This window comes from Vanacampus margaritifer, chromosome 1 (assembly GCF_051991255.1).
Source record: "Vanacampus margaritifer isolate UIUO_Vmar chromosome 1, RoL_Vmar_1.0, whole genome shotgun sequence".
Taxonomy (NCBI): domain Eukaryota; kingdom Metazoa; phylum Chordata; class Actinopteri; order Syngnathiformes; family Syngnathidae; genus Vanacampus; species Vanacampus margaritifer.
In genome coordinates, this window is record NC_135432.1 from 12,421,905 (window position 1) to 12,438,798 (window position 16,894).

At 38.9% G+C, this 16,894-nt stretch overlaps 1 protein-coding gene across 2 annotated transcripts in view; it reads left to right on the forward strand.

Moving 5' to 3' along the window:
* The first annotated feature begins 240 nt into the window (after positions 1-240).
* The window catches only part of hoxc13a (homeobox C13a), a 46,116-nt gene continuing 29,462 nt past the window's right edge, over positions 241-16,894 (forward strand). The window contains exons 1-2 of one of the 2 annotated variants that reach the window (XM_077551354.1): positions 241-497; positions 4,800-4,938. The gene's annotated coding sequence lies outside the window, so the exon portion shown is untranslated. Of the gene's footprint in view, positions 498-3,166; positions 3,230-4,799; positions 4,939-16,894 lie in introns of those variants that run through there. The other variant, XM_077551363.1, reaches the window with a different exon arrangement.

Sequence of the window (16,894 nt, forward strand, 5' to 3'; positions counted from 1 at the left end):
AAGTTTGTTGTATCTTCCTCTGAAGGCTATGTGCATTTAATGTTTCTTGCAAAACTTGGTACTGTCATGTATTGTGTTTAGGGTTGGATTTTGGTTTGTATTTTTGCGTGCTTGTTTACTTTTGGTTCTATTGTGATCTGTTTTATGTTTTACTTGTGTCATCCTTTGTCTCGTTAAGTATGATGTCGTCCACCTGTGCTTGTTTGCCCTCCTTGTGTCAGCCAATCAGAGTCCCCCAGCCATGTGTGTCTTTTCGCGGTGTCTCTCGTTGTGTCAGTTAGTCTGTGTGTATTTAGTCTCTTGTTTCCTGTCTGTCGGTGTCCATTGTTGCTTTATGTTGCTTCCCCACATCCGGCTGTCGCCTCGTCTCCGCTCTTGCTTGGTTTTCTACCTGGATTATGGACTAGGTTGTTTTTGTTTTTGTTTTTGGAATCCGTTCCTCTCCCTCCTCGCTCTGCTTCCCTGCACTCGGGTCCACAACCACACCAAACCCACAGGTATGGTAAATGGCTAAAATCGGCCATTACTGGGTGGATTTACTCAAAACACAACAAACACTAATTAAAATTTCTTTATATAGGGGACCCACACCACTCGCAAGGGATATGAAATTAGTTTGACTGCCAATAGTAGATTTCCGCAAATAATTGGCCCCGCCCCCCCCAAAAAAACTGGTCATATAATTGCCTGTATTTGTAGTTTCAACTTCACATGTACCACAAATTGTGGTCCCAAAACACTTTAATAGCAACCTAAATGAAGCAAACATCTCGGAAACAGCTTCAATCATTGCTGTACCTTTTGAAATACAGTACAGGAAACAGCCTACAGTTGAGCACGCATGTACATAATGTACATGTCAACAATGATGATGATCATGAATTACTGTAGCAGTGCAGACTGGTGTAAAATAACATTTGACTGCACAGCAAAGTACATTCTGTCAATGATGCCAAGGCTCATGGGGCATTTTCTTCATAAACCAAAGTTGTGTAGAAATTAGGGCTGCCACAAACGATTATTTTGCTAGTCGACTAACAGTAGTCGCGATTAGTCGACTAATTGGAACATATCGTCACTGCCCCGTGAAAAACATTTGTCTTTTTTTTTTTTTTTTAAACGTTTTTGGGATGTCTGCATTCAGTTTCATCTCATAAACATAAAAATGACAAAAAAATTATGATTTTCACAGGACAGTGACAATATGTAAAGAGCAGCATATTGCACCAACAAGCGGCTGCTCTTTTTTAAAACCATCATTGGTTTACATTTTGAAATCTTTAAAAGTGTATACACATTAATAATGAAAACAATTAAGATTATAGTACATTGAACTTTGATTAGATTTTGGAGCTTGTACTATAATTTCTGACATGTTTATAAATTGATGGTGATTCTGTAGCTTTAGTATTTTTGTTGTTGTTGCTGTAAATCTTAAGTGCATTTTAAAATTGAACCAAAAACTATGCAGAGAAGCACTAATACCATGAAACGATTTATAATATTTTACTCTTTTTGGGGACTAAGCCTTTAAAAAAAAAAATGTAGTTGTTGATAGAAGATAGTGAAATCAAATGAGTAAAATTAGGAAATTACACTGTGCTAAACACAACTAAAATGAATACTTGTATTGTTTTCTTTATTTTGTTTTATTTAACATTTATCCAAAATGCTTTGTTTTGCTTCACTAGTATGTGTATTTTAAACGCGCATGTGCGTGACAGACATGGCATCCAGCACCAGGAGAAGTGCGAGACGAGGCAGTTTTCGACAAAAACAGAGTGCCAAATAAATAACTACATATATAAACGACTCGTCGACTATTAATATTAATTGTCGACGGTTTTGATCGTCGACGTGGTCGTGACTAGCCGACTAATCTTGGCAGCCCTATTATAAAAAATTTTATCTCTTCTGTGTTTTTTGATCTGAAGCCGTTGGATCGACACAGTGACAAACAACTGAGAGTTGTAGAAAGATTTAGCAATGTGAAAGATGCCACTGTCAAGTTTGGTTGAGTGGGCAACTACCAACTATGTTTTTTTTTGTCTTTATGCTTGATAACCATTCATTTTCTCAGTTAAAGAGACACAACAATACAATAACATACATACAGTCCTGCTCACTGTTATTGGCACCCCTTCATTTTTTGCATGATCTCTACAATATATTCGGAAATAAATGGAAATGTACCAAATTGTAATTGGATGTCCAAAGTAATTCCACAAAGGAAATAGTTTTTTAACTTGCATAATGTAATGCTAAAGAAGAAATAGAAAACTTAGCATGTGCAGCAATAATGGCACCTCTCTTTGATATTTGTTTGCACACCCTTTGGCAGTGATGACAGCTTCCAAACGCTTCTTACAGCCATCTCTAAGCATCTTGCACTTCTCCGCTGGTATTTCCTCCCACTCTTCCTTTGCAAATTGTTCAAGCTCTTGAATGTTTGCAGGTTTCTTTTCCCAATGCCACATTTCAGCTCATATCAAAGATTTTCAATCGAATTGAGATCAGGAGTCATTGCTGGCCATTTTAAAACAGTATTTTTTTCCTTTTTTAACCATTTTTGTGTGCTTTTGGATGTGTGCTTTTTAGGTCTATGTCTTGCTGGAGGACCCATGACCTTCGACTCAAACATGTCTCCCTCTTGATAATTCTCTGGTTTCATGATTCCTGTGATATGATCAAGGCCTCCAGTACCAGAAGCAGAACCCCCCCCCCCCCTCCCGAATGATGGATCCATTGCGTTGTGTGTAATAAAACAGTTGGCGTGCATTGCCGAAAAGCTCTATTTTTCAGTCCACAGAACATTTTCCCCAAAGAATTGTGGTTTGTCCAGGTACTCCATGGCAAAGGTTAGCCATTCTTTGTTATATCTGTCTCTTGAAGCCCTATTTTTGGTTCAGTTTGTGACTTCTGTCATCAATTTCTCATGTCCCCCCGCGTCCATGGAGGTTCTTGACAGTTCCATGCTCGTCAAACTTCTTGATAACATTACGCACTGCTGAAACGAGGCTACCAAAATCTTTGGAGATGTCTTGTGTTTGTGAATTATAGCACTTCTGATGTCCTCAGACAGCTCCTTTTTGTTTTGATGATTGTTACAAAGGAAAAGGGGATAATAGGTGGCATTTTAAAACATCAAAGTCATCATTCATTGGTTGATTCATGTCAATTGGGCACAGACAGTTTAAAACAGGGAATTCTCATTTGTGATTTACCGAAGGTGAGACACAATGTGTTTTCATACTGTTTTACAGGAAAGGGTGCCAATACTAGTGACAGAGGATGTTTTCTATTTTTTACGCCCATTGTTTGTTTTAAATAGTTTTTGAATCATTTTTTCAAGTTCTCCATAAAAAAAAAAAAATGTTTTAGTTAACTATTTTTTTCAGAAGATATTCCACATTATGTACTTTATCTTCATGGGTGTCAATAATGGTGGCCAGGACTGTAGGTATTGTAGATGCTATTTTTGTGAATTTGATGTGTAAACAGACAGACAAAGTCTCTCACACGGACATGAATGATCGGTATGAAAGGTAGTCTCCAAGTGCCCACCTGTCAGATCTGTGATCTCTCTAGGCAACTTAATTTACTATTTTAACATCCGCCCTTGGCGTTGTAATGTACTTGACCTTCTTCTGGATTAGAGCAAATCGGTTTCTACTTCCGTCATGTCATATTTAAATGGAATGAGAGAAAACGCTTTGATTGGCGGCATATCAAGTTGTTTGTGTTCACGCCTGCAATGGCGCAAATTGCCCATCTTGAGATGTGCCGCCTTGTGTGCGTCTGCGAAATTACCTTTTTTTTTTTTTCGTCTGCGAAATTACCAATATTCGGTCAAACCCACCCCGGCAGAAAGAAAGCTCACCACGTTAGAATTGCGTACCTTGGCCATAAAAATACAGCTCTTAGTATTTAAGTCCAAAACAAATTTCAAGGTGTTTTTATTTTTTGTTGATGTTAATTTTCTCTACACTTTTTCCATGAACACAGAATTTTTGCCTTTGCATGTCTGAGGGACCAAGCATCCTTTACAGCAGAGGTGGGCATCGAGGGCCGAAGTCCTGCAGGTTTTGCATGTTGGCTTTTTTCCAACACAGCTGATATATGATCAACTCATCAGCAAGCTCTGCATAAGCCTGATAACGATCCTATTGATTGGAATCAGCTTGTGTTGAAAGTGAGAAACCTCCAAAACCTGCAGGACTACGGCCCTCGAGGACCGAGATTGCCCACCCCTGCTATACGGCCATAAGGACCACAATTAACTCTAGCCAGTCTTTACAGCCATTATTGAATAATTGTAATAAGGGCAACATATACATGTTAATACACTATATGTTCCAAAATAAAAAGAGCATGTTAAAAAATAAAAATAAATAATTGCCATTTTCTCAGCTCCCTTAACTGACACTGTACAAAAATGCAAAACAGAATTGATTTTCAAGCATTCAGATAACAAATGTACTGGTTAGATTTAATCATGGATTGCTCTTTACTACAGAGGTCAAGTTCACGGTAGGCTTCAATATTAATTATCCACCCACCCATGCTGTGCTACATTGAATAACGTGTAGTAAGGATGATTTCTGCAGCCTCCCTCCTAAGGTGCTCCATGTATCCTTGGTAACTGTAATGAATTATGGACGCTCCCCGTTAAAACATGTGCGGTATTACCCCATTCCAGGGTGTGTCCTCCTTGGCTGTCTTTGATTCACTAATCTCACCAGACTGGTTCCCCCCCCCCCCCCCCCCCCCATAACTCCCTCCTTCTCTGCCCACTCTAGTCCCCAGGGATGTCCGTCTGGGATCTGCCAGGCTCATCAGCGGAGACGAGGAGAAGGCTAACTGGGAGCCTGTACTTGGCTGTAAATCTGTCCATGTTGGGAGGTGTTCCTGCGGTGGCCTCACCACCATCACAGCCCAGTAAGTCCATCCAAAGTCGCCACCGCCCCCTGCTCATGTACAGTATGACATCACTCATCAAAAGTCAACCAGTCTGTCCTTCCTGGCTGAACCTATCACACTTGTAGCTGCTTATATTTTTTAATGTGGTATGAAATGAAAAATCTTTATTTACATATTGTTGCTGTTATTGTAGTTCCTTACTTAAAAAAAAAACATTCCTGAAGTTATGACGCACTATATGAAACGATCCCACCGCAGCAGCTGTAGCTTGATGCCTTTGGTGATTAAGAGCTGATGAGATTTAGTCACTATCTAAGCAGTGTTGTTTAAATTATGGTAATGTGCAGACATAATTTAGGCTTTCAAAAAGCTATGAAGTCATAGACAGCCTCTTCTTGGCTGCAATGCAGTGTAGGGGCTCGTCTCTCCCATGCACTCATTTTGCTGGGTATGATACTATTCCATACACATAGACGCGCGCCCTCCCTCTCCTTATCTGAGAAATAAGCATTTTTACAGAGTTTGAGCTGTAAAAGGAGAGGAGCAGATAGCCCATAAATCTAACCATAAAATCGTTAAGTTGTCAGAGGTGCCATCAGCTATCAATCGTGTGCGGCAAGCTGATGAAGGGGAAATAGGTGATAAAAAACAGCATTTTAGGGAAATTATGTCCAGTCTTCCATTTGCGAAGTGCTGCAGTCGCATCACGGCGGAATCTTAATCACTTTGCCAGTGTGGCCAGGGACTGTTCTTGGTGTGACAGTGAGGAGGAGCACAACCTGGTGGGAGGGTGCAGGGATATGGAGGCGGAATAGGAGAGCCATAGGGGAAGGGTAGGAGCTAGGGTGTTTGTGGGGTGTTTGGCGTGGGGGTGGGGGGGGGCAGTGCTGTAGAAAATTATACAACTGGCATAAATCACTTATACACAACCGTTTTCCTCTCTCCCTCCATTTCTTGCTGTCCCCCATCTCTGTTGGATGTTCTCCTCTCCTCCATGGACGCGCATCTTCCAACTTCTCATTTGCATTACCGCTGCTCCTCACTTCAGCCCCCTTTGCCCCCCCCCCCCCCCCATTTTCATTATTTCCTACCCATGAAGTGTTAGTGGTCACACTCAGTTCTCCTCCTCCTCCTATTCTCCATCCATCTCAACTTCATTTGCACCCTGGTTTGTTTACATGCTTTCTATATTGATCTGCTTTTTGTAGCCTACCAGGGATTTATCCCCTGTCCATGGGCCTGTATTAGCAAACCTCAGGATTGACTTGTCTCTCTGAGATGCTCCAGAACGAACACGCTTTCCAAATAAAATAAAACGCCATCAGAGAATGCGGTTTATTTCAGGATTTTATCAGTGTGACAGGCTTATTTCTCTAATCTGGAATCTAGCGCCTGAGATGGAAAAGCATCACAGGGGAAATTTATTTTGGAATCTCAATGCTGAAGTGCATTTTTTTCAATTAACCAATGTTAAACCTTATTAACACTGGCCACTTCAAAAGGTAAGCCATCACAATTTAGAGATTCAAAACAAAACAAATGTACACTTTTCAAATAGACAATTTGCTTTGAAAGACACTGTCAGAAAGATGTTAATATAAAGGTGGTTAATATTTGCCGTTTCCAATAGCATGCCTGTCTAACGTAGCCTATGGCGAAATATAACCAAATTGTAGAAGCACCGTTGAGTATGAGGCAGTGCAAAAATATAATCATAGTTATACTCACATTGTTACATTATATCACAAACAAAAATATTTTTACATTAAACAATTCATTAAATCGGGCCGCTGTCACCGGTTTTATAGCTGGCGGTGAGCACAATACATGGAAATTACTTTATTAGCGCTGAGACATAATAATATGAATGCATCATGTGCAAGTCCTCGTCTAATTTTTTTTTGTCGATTAGTAATTCATCATCAATTTCCATGCTTTTGCCTGAGTGCCATAAAGTTGTGGTGACATCATTTGACAAATGATGCACATTTTCCTACATGAGGCCTTTTCAGAAGTGTCCACTGCATCCATTTATCAGGTGTTACTAAGCTCAAAACTCTCCGTCTGCTGTGAAAAGTGACACTGCTGTATTTCTCACCTCAAATGGATGAGAGGCTATTGATTGACTATTTAGGGTCAGTAGTTCTAGTGTGTTTATGAAGCCAGGAAGGGCTTTCCACAAAGTTGGCCTCATTCACTCAGCTACTGGCAGTGGGCACCTTTCATAAGAATGTGTGGCTTGGCGGTCAACATTCACTTTAGGTTAGTTAGAAATGCTTTCTGGTAACGAGTCTTGTCAGGGGCTGTGCTGCCACCTTTAGTTCGGCTTCGGTACTGTAATGCAGTATCCATTTCCACCCTGTCAGTTTTGGGGCTACTCCGCAGTGAAGTCACATAGCATGTGTTTGTGACAGAGGGTAGTTTAATAGCACATCTAACCTTACCGTGTTACAGGCAGTGTAGCCGTGAACATGCAAGCAGAACGTGAAACACCCTGACAGAGATATATTGCCCAGCTGGGTTTAACCCCCCCCCCACCACCACCAGCCAAGTTATCGTTTCAAACCTGACATGATATTTTCTGCTGTTGCTTTTATGTGTTTATTTGTATTGATACAGATCAAACTGGATACATTGCTGGCAAATATTTAAATAGCAGAGGTGTAGAATTGCACTTGAGCGTTTAAAATATTTTGCCCAGTCATATAGAGTAAGGTAGCCAAAATATCAGAAACACTTTTTCCGCATGCAAATTACCACCACATTTATGAATTAATTTTTATATTAATAACTTTCTAACAAAACTGAACAATATTTTCAGTAAACTATACAGGCGGAATGTCTAATTCAAACTCTCTTATGCATGTAATCAGATTGTAAAACTAGTTATGGGGGTCCAGTGTGTGGAATATTTTTGAACTGTGTCTTGCTTTTTTTTTGTACAACATTTTAGTGGAAAGCCTGCTGGGATTTTTTTTCTCAGCTTTTGTTGCAGATCGTAGAATGTGTACATCTCCCACAAGGCTCACATATCTGTCCAAATGTTCACTATAAGTTTCTTGTATTCGCACAACTAGGGATATTTTTCTTCTTTGGTGTAAAATGACGCGTTTAAGGCTTAGCCTTTTTTTTCTGTAATATTTTCTTGCTAGGGAGTGGTCATTTGTGTTGACATGTTAGTGCAATGATAACTGCATCTGCCAGGGGGCAGTCGAGCACACGCATGAAGACAGCAGGCGCGTCAAATTCCACTGCACGTCATTTTCTGCCTTGGAGTCTTTCCCCTTAATATCCAAAATTGCCAAAGCATGCAGCAAACTGAAATTGTTCAAATCAATTTTGTTAAGATGAGCATTTTTTTTTATTTAATTTTTTTAGATGTATCTGAATAATTTTGGGAGGTTGGTTGTGCTGTGAAACTCCTATAATTACATGACTTTAGTGGTTTATATCACCATTAATGTTCACTACACAAGCATTAAATCACGTCTTATTTTCCATTCTGAGGTCAGACGAGGAAAAGTGAGGGAAGGAGTGGAGCACGTCTTCTGATGAGTGAGCGGTAATGCTCAGACAATAAATTAATGTTTAGCATGCAAAAAGTTTAAAAGCATACATAAGAACATTTTTTACACACACTCCAAAGTTAGCACAACAGTTACAGTTCAATGATGTCAAAATGTAGAGTTGTAATTTTATGCCCATAAAACTGTTAAACAGAATTTCATGAATTTCATACTACTCATTTCACAAGTCAGCCATTTATGTGCAAGAAATAGATGCCTTTAATGTTATGGCATATTTGAATAACGGTGCAGCACTAAACGTCTTACTGAATATTCACGGTACATCTTATTGACATATTTTTAATTAATTCAGACAAATACAAAAAATAAATCTGACCTAGATCTGATTAGTAGTTGAATAATTGATCCATAATTTCCAAAATAATATCTATTCATTGTAATGTGACTATGGCTGTGTCCGAATGTCCACCCTTACCCCTTAACCCCTCATTCACTACACAGCACCACACTTTATAGTGGCCAAATATGTCGTGACCTCAATCTGTTTGGCGATTCGGACAGCCAGTTCACTACTTTCTTCTCATCGCATATCAGGTTCCCTCGTACCTGTCATGACACACCGGTGTATAAATTTCTGACAATTTATTGTAAATAAAAATGTTTTAAAACTGTACTTTATTTCCTTTGCCGTACACATTTTCAACCAAAACAAATTAATTATTTCCGTAGCATATATTTAATGTATCGCTTTAAATTCCTGCACTTGCGCTGTCGCTCGCGCCAAGTTCTTTTTTTTCCTACTCTCAATGCATTGTGGTCTATAATCAACCCGGTTGAGTGAACATTAATGTTCACTACTTTTGCATTGTGGCTCCCTGGATATTCAGACACCACTACAAAATGATCTATCTATCTATCTATCTATCTATCTATCTATCTATCTATCTATCTATCTATCTATCTATCTATCTATCTATCTATCTATCTATCTATCTATCTATCTATCTATCTATCTATCTATCTATCTATCTATCTATCTATCTATCTATCTATCTATCTATCACTATCTAGATATATATACACAGCTAACAAGACACATAGCTACCGAGCTAACAAGTCGCATAGCTACCTAGCTAACAAGTCGCATAGCTACCTAGCTAACAAGTCGCATGTCTACCTAGCTAGCTAGTTACTTAGCTAACAAGACACATAGCTACCTAGCTAGCTAGATAAGTAGAAAAGCTAGCCAGCCATTTCAGTGATTATCTAGCAAACAATATTGAATTTTTATTTACTTATTTATACTTACTTAAATATGCATATATGTGTATGATTAATTCACCTGTGATATTTGATCCTTCTTTTCAAGTACTCCGGGTGTTGGTGTAATCAAAGTTTATTAGTTTTTTTTTCTTGAACATCATACAATTGTTGTTGTACAGTATATCATGCTTGACCGCAGTTCTTGGTTTTAAGATCTAAGTTTTTCAAACCCAATGCCACTTCTTTTCCCTCAGCCTCTCCGTAGAAGACGAGTCATAAACGTTTTTTTCTTTTCCCTTTTTTGAGCAACTGTGTTAAAAGGAACACCTGTAACTTGACACACAACCCTCTTCTCAAATGCCAGGGGCAGCTTTATAGCTCACGGGAATGACTACACACGGCTAAATAGCTTGTGCGCAAGCCTGTCTACTCCGGCATTCGCTCGCTTTCAAATGTTAGCGGCACATTGGACGACATCTGAACGGAGGCCATTTTGTTTTTGCCTCATGTTTGCACAATCCTAGGATTGTGTAGGTGCTGGTGGGGGGATGGGTGGCCTGCTGCCGCTACCCTGAAGACTCCTGTTAATGTTTTAGTCATTCTGCAGCCTCTTGGCCGGGAGACCGATTCAGTCAAAAGCATTTGAGCACCCTCAGGTCTTTACAGTGATTTACTGCATATTTGGACATCTGCAAAGAGCTTTTGCACCTTGAAATTATCGCTCTACCTTCGCTCTCATTCCGTTTCTGCAGTAGTAAACCCCTGGGAATGTACATGCAATACTGAGTCACCTTGAAGATATCCAAGGTAGAGCCACTTCTGTCACCTTCTCTCGCAATCATCCACCGCTCCATCTTACCTCATCTCGCCATTGCCTTCAAGTCTTTAGCTTGCCCCCCCCAACCACACCCCTCTCGTCGTGTCTATCAGATTTAATATGCGCTGCCCCTGCTCTCATGTCTCTTAACCCACCTCTTGCTCACCAGCTGGACACATCAATCCTCCTGACAGGTGCTGGTCGGTCCGCTCCTTACTGGGCAACGGCCCAAAATGGCAACACAAAGTCTTGGAGGGCACCACTCAAATGTAGGTGACGAGAAATCGGACACACCTTTATGAGATATCCGTCTTGACTACCAAGACAAGTGACGGGAAGTGCAGATGAGCAAGTTGCGTTACCTTGACAAGTTGTTTTTACTGCTTTGTTGCCCATGGCGGCCACCCTGGCTCATGTAAGGAGGCGAGCAGTCAGTGGTCATCAATAACTTGTCTGTGTGGTGTGGGTGGTGCAGGCTGTGTGGCATGTTTTCGGAGCGATGGCCAGAGCCCCCCACCCTGTCTTCCCAGCTCTGAAAAGTGCCATTAGCATCTGTCGGTCCATAATTGCGACCATTGCAGAAGAGGTCCGAACATATCTGGTATGCAGTGTTGAGGAGGCACGCAGACAGGATAATTGCTGGGCAGAATCTGTCCACAGTTCCAGACTTTCAAGTGCTCATTGCCTTTGAGAGTTTTACACCCCAAGTGGCTGAATTGCCCCAGGGAAACAAGGTCTTCATTGATTTATTGCTTGCCCTCAAGTCTTTGTTTCTTCAGACCACTTAATCATCCACCGGAGAAGAAGAAGCCTCAAAACTGACTGATCGTCACCGTTGATATTTGGGTTGTGGTTTTTAAGTTTTTAAGTCAGTGAAAGGGATTGGATGATTACCCACCAAAAAATATTCAAATTAGTTTTATGAAAATTTCAGTCACTGTTGGGCGAAAAACTGTCCACATTTTCTCAATTTCATATTTTTTTTCACGCACTTACAAATGATTGAACATCTGGTGCTGAAATGCAATGTTAATAATATTTTTCAAAAACTTTCTTTTTTTCTTTCTTTCTGAAAAGTGATGGTTTGGGAGGTGCGAGGATTGTACGACTCCAGCACATATGGAATTCGCAGAACAAGCGTGTTAACGTATTCAGTTAAAGCATTAATGGCCAACTGCTGTTCTTTGCCCCAAACATAGCGATAATAGGGTACTTTTGAGTGGAAGTGAAGCTTTATTTGCATTTTACATCCAATTCTACAATATATATATACAAAAATAATAAACTAGGAACAAGATGAGAAATGTAAATCACAGCCTGAACATTACACAGCATAACCTGAATTTTACTATTGGAACATTTGCTTACCACAGCAATAGATCAAAACTTTTCAAACTAATCTATTGCAATAAATTATCGACGCACAACACATCTATCATGCGTTCGTCCAACTCTGTGCAGCAGTTGGAATGTTTTGGCCGGGTTTAGGATTTTGCTAAAATTAGCGCAGGAAAATCTATCCGTTTGAACGAACCCTGCTTGTTGTTCGAAAGTATGCGAAGCTCCGGCCAGCAGCCATTGTTTGCCAGCACAATAAATGCCCAGATGTCAGTACCTCAGCTTGCGTGACGTGAGGAAAAATGAAACGGATAAGCAGAATCAGACAAAAAAAATAGCAGTTGCCATTGATGAAAATACCGCCCAGCCACTGGCCCCTCCCTCCAATATCTATGTTTTACAATATCACGGTGTAATGTCGGATAGCACTAGTCTGCGTCAGTCAATACGGTCATGCTGCAGCTCCTTTCTTCCATTTGCTCGTAACTGGATGGGGAAGCATTGGAGCATTTTCTTCCTGTTCTTTAGCTCCGCCCACCTGACCAAATATGTCCTGAAAGCCCAGCAATGCCAGCCTTAGCAGCAAGCAGTTTTGTGGTCTTATTAAAAAGAGCTCTTTTTTTCCCTTTCGCTAGGCCTTTATGACAATGGTGTGCGGCTATACTGCAGTATTTATTCACAGGGGCACATTACCGCTCCAGACATGGGTGTGTGTGCTTCAGTAGACATGGAAAACCCAGTGAAGTTAGAGGAAAACTAGCTAAATGAAGGGAATTAAAGATTTAAAGAGCATTTTTACTTGACCATCTAAAAGTGGCATCAGAAATGATGCACCACAGAGGCGTTATTTTGATTCACAGGCATTCACCGATTTGGATGGCTTGAAGGAGCCTTGCCAAATATGAGCGTAAACAAATGGTGAACCTCCCGCTAAAAGTTCAAATGAGGAATTGGAGTAAATTACATTCCTAAATTTATTGATTGAGTTTTATACAAAAAGTTTGGGGATACTTAAAGTTTTAATAAACCAAGTGTTGATAACATTTTGAAACGCTATGACTCATGAAATGCTGTAAATTCTCATGATTTAGCAAAAAAAAAAAAAAAGTGTATCCTTGCTATTTGTTTAATTTTGCTCACACCTAATAGAAATCAGGAACACATGCGTTTGTGTTTGTCTCCTATAGTTTCCACAAAAGTGACCCTCCTGAATATCGCGTGACTAACCAGCAGATGTTTGCATCGGGCAAACTGGCCCGAGTTTACTATTAAACTCCCTGCCGAATGCTCCCAAACTTTGCTGCGGGTTCTAGGCATCGTGGTAGAGCGTGTTGAATTTTGTTCCAGGTCCCTTAAACATAGCAAAACACATTACTTGCATTATTTTGGGAGGGTTTGCACTTTACTGAGAGCCTTCTAGTTTTTTGTGGTTGAAGCTGCAGTTTGTAGCTGAAGCGCTAAAAGTGTACGAGAATTTTTTTATGAATATGAATGCAGATTTGTTACAGAAACTAGCCTGTTATAGTTGATAATAGACCATAGTCAATTACTGTGTGCTGTAAGAATGGAAGGTAAAAAGTCTTTCTTTTACACGAGTGGAATTGTTTCCCTGAGCTTGCAGTGCAGACAACTATGTTTTGATATCAGTCAGAGGTGGGGAACAAAGGTGACAAACAACAAACAAATGGTAATGAAAACCTAACCTCGAATTTTATGACCTCCTTGGCGGAGGTAATAAAATTGCAATGATGTCATCTCTGCTGGTCACCGCAGTAAACGTGCAGCTTACCTGGCTTCGGTTGCCTTCTTCTGATCGAGTGTTGAGGTGCTCAACGTCCAGCGTCATCAAAAGTGAGAGAGTTTTTCAATGTTTACAACTGATTTATTCATTGTAGATAAAAATGCAGTGTTGATGGAAAATAACATTTCACAGATTTAATTTTAACATTTTTGTACGTGATTGTTTCTCAAAACTGACAAGAGGTGGATAAGTTAATTCATTCAAATTAAAAAAAAAATTTAAACATGCTTTATGCTGCATTATATAAATTAAGAAATTTAATTCAACCTGTTTTATCCTTTATCTGTTGTACCCTCACTATAAACCAGTTGACCCAGAGAAATCAATCATGATCATTTCGCCTTTCCAACAGAAGCGTTTGTCTGCTGCCACGTTTACGTGTGTGTGTGTACGTGTGTGTGTGTGTGTGTGTGTGTGTGTGTGCGCGCGTCTGTGTGTTACATGGCTTGCCTCGGTCAGGCTACTGAGAAACACAAGACAAATCTTAAATTGTTTTTCATATGTATATTTAATTTTTAATGTGTTATCTAAAGGCACTCATGTACTGTACATAAAAAATATTGTTCAGTGTATAGTTTTTGTACCTTCTTATACCGTCTTAAGTCTAATATATTAAAAACGTACAGTATATTGCTTTGTTTAGCTCTTAAATCCACTGTATAGTTTTATTCTGCCAATTGAAGCCGATAGAAGAGAGCTTATAAAAGAAAAAAAAAACACCCTGCCTTTACTTACTGCCTCATTATTTTAGACATGTATACAATATTATTACATGTATGTATGTATGTGTGTGTGTGTGTATAATATATATATATATATATATATATAAAAATTTAATTAAATAAATGTATTTTATTTGGTCCTGCTGCTACACAATATCATAATTGTAGTCAATGAGTTGGATTCTCTTTTGCAATGTTACCAATAAAATATGCTTTTCTGTTCGACCACAAATCATAATGGTAATCATTAATAATTTTGAACTTGAGATTTGCAAAAACATGCTATAAATCTATAATAAATAAATAAATATAAGAGGGTGGAAATCTTTAAACTAAACGAGACATTTTTTTTGTTCATTCTACTTATTATATTTATTATTATCATTTATTATGTATTTATTTTATTATATCATATTTAAAAGACTTGAGTGGTAGTATTGTTTTTGAACTACATTTACAGTTTTTGATAAATATGCTTTTTTTTTTTTTTAAATCAGCATCTTCGTGGAAACTTTCAACTGAAAAACACAATATTTACAACTTCCAGTAGGTCGGTGAATAGGTTTCTAAGTGCGCAGTTAAGCCGGCAGGTAGTAAACACAGCAGTACAGGCAACCACGGGGCCGACATTCTCACGCCACGACGGCACTGTCAAAGCTTACATGCAATATTATTAGCGACTGTAAGCCAAAGACAGGAAATATAAAATGTCATGATATATAAAGATGAACATATCATTTGATCATTTAACCTCACACAATTTACAGTGTACAAGTACAATAATTTATGCACATTAAAAAAAAATGAAACAACTGCCACTTTGTTTGTACTTTGATAGACAGGGAAAGCATATTGAAAGAGGAAGTGCAAAGTCTACTGTATATTTTCAAAATTAACAGTCCAGTCTAGCGGTACATATGCATATGTCGTTGCTCGGGCCATTGGGTGTGCATTGATGTTTTTTATTGTATTGTGTGTATTTGTAGTATATTTTCCCAAGCAGTTTGTTTTATAAAATATCATTAATTACAAAAAGCTTCATCACCAAAAATATTGCCCACTCTTTGCAGTACCATATTCTGAGTATGAAGTCCTTATAAATTCTTATCATAGACATGTACAGGAAATGTTATTACACAATGCTGTATTTTCTGTTTTGCATAATATCTTATTTTGTGTTTTAAACCCAAGATTTTTTTTTTTACAGCAGATTGCGTTTTAACAGGACAGAGATCAGATTTGTGCGTGGGTTCACTAGTAACATCCAGTTAATTTCCATTAGCTGCCTCATTCTAACCCTAACCTTCAACACACACTGCTGCTTGCAGAAACTGCCTCTGACTTCAATATACAGTAATCCAACTAAACACAAATATGGTCCTCCATAACTTTTTGGGTGCTTTTTGTTTCCCCCCTGAATTGAATATTGAAGTTGATGCCACTAAATTGTCATTGAAACATCAGTTTGATGCACCCTGAGAGTAACATAAAAGTCTGAAGCAAATTTCATTCAATAGATGCAAAGATATTTCGCTCAAAAACTATAAATGTCAGCTTTGTGGTTATAAGAGGAGATCGTCGCCGCCTTTTGTGTACATGTGCATAGCAAACTTTTATGACAGTGAATCAGCTCGATATTAAGAGTCATGTGAAACATCACACTTGTCTAACTGGAGCAGCTCGCGGATTTCACAATGTTGGTTTGAAAATCATTATGCTTTCAACTACCCGTATTTTTTAGAGCGTTGCCACAAGACGGGCAAACAAAGGGAGGAAAGAACTATTTTGTAGGAACAGGAAGAATCCAAATTCTTTACACAAGCAGTGGAAAAGCTACTGGCAAGTATAGTTGCTTTAACTAGTAACACGCAGAGAACTACCAAGCGCCCCCCCCACAGTTATTTAGACAGAGATGCAATGCAGTAAAAGGCGTGCCATAGCTGTCAAATAGATTTCTTCTTGGCATGTCATCCATATTGCAGCAGGTTTAGTCATTTTTGCAGCGTCTTGTGAATGTCAATTGGACTTGAAACTTGTCAAGAAAGACAAAAATGTTCCAGTTTTCTTTTTTCTTTTTTACTGTTTGTCACATTTACAATAATCAACAGCGAGCATTTATTTTACTCACAATGTCATATAATGAAAAGTGCCAGTTTGTTTGATTCGTTTCAGCCTCATCTCTCCCAAACTATAATACAACAAATTGAAATGATTTTGAACTCTGTTGGTGCTCAGAAGTAATAATTGGTTTCCAATGTTCCAATGAAATTCTCTTCTTCATTTACCATCCACACAAACATCTGAGTGCTTATTTGAAAAACATGTTAGTGTTGCGTATTAGCTTCCAATAATGCCCAACAAAGTAAACCTATCACATTATGTCAACTACCGAGCACTTTGTTTCAGAGTTATACAATTCGTTGTGATTGATAAATGGCAGCAGACGTCGCTGTGGTCGCCTGTTCACGTCGCTGTGACATTTTTATTGTCCTCCTAATAGCATTAG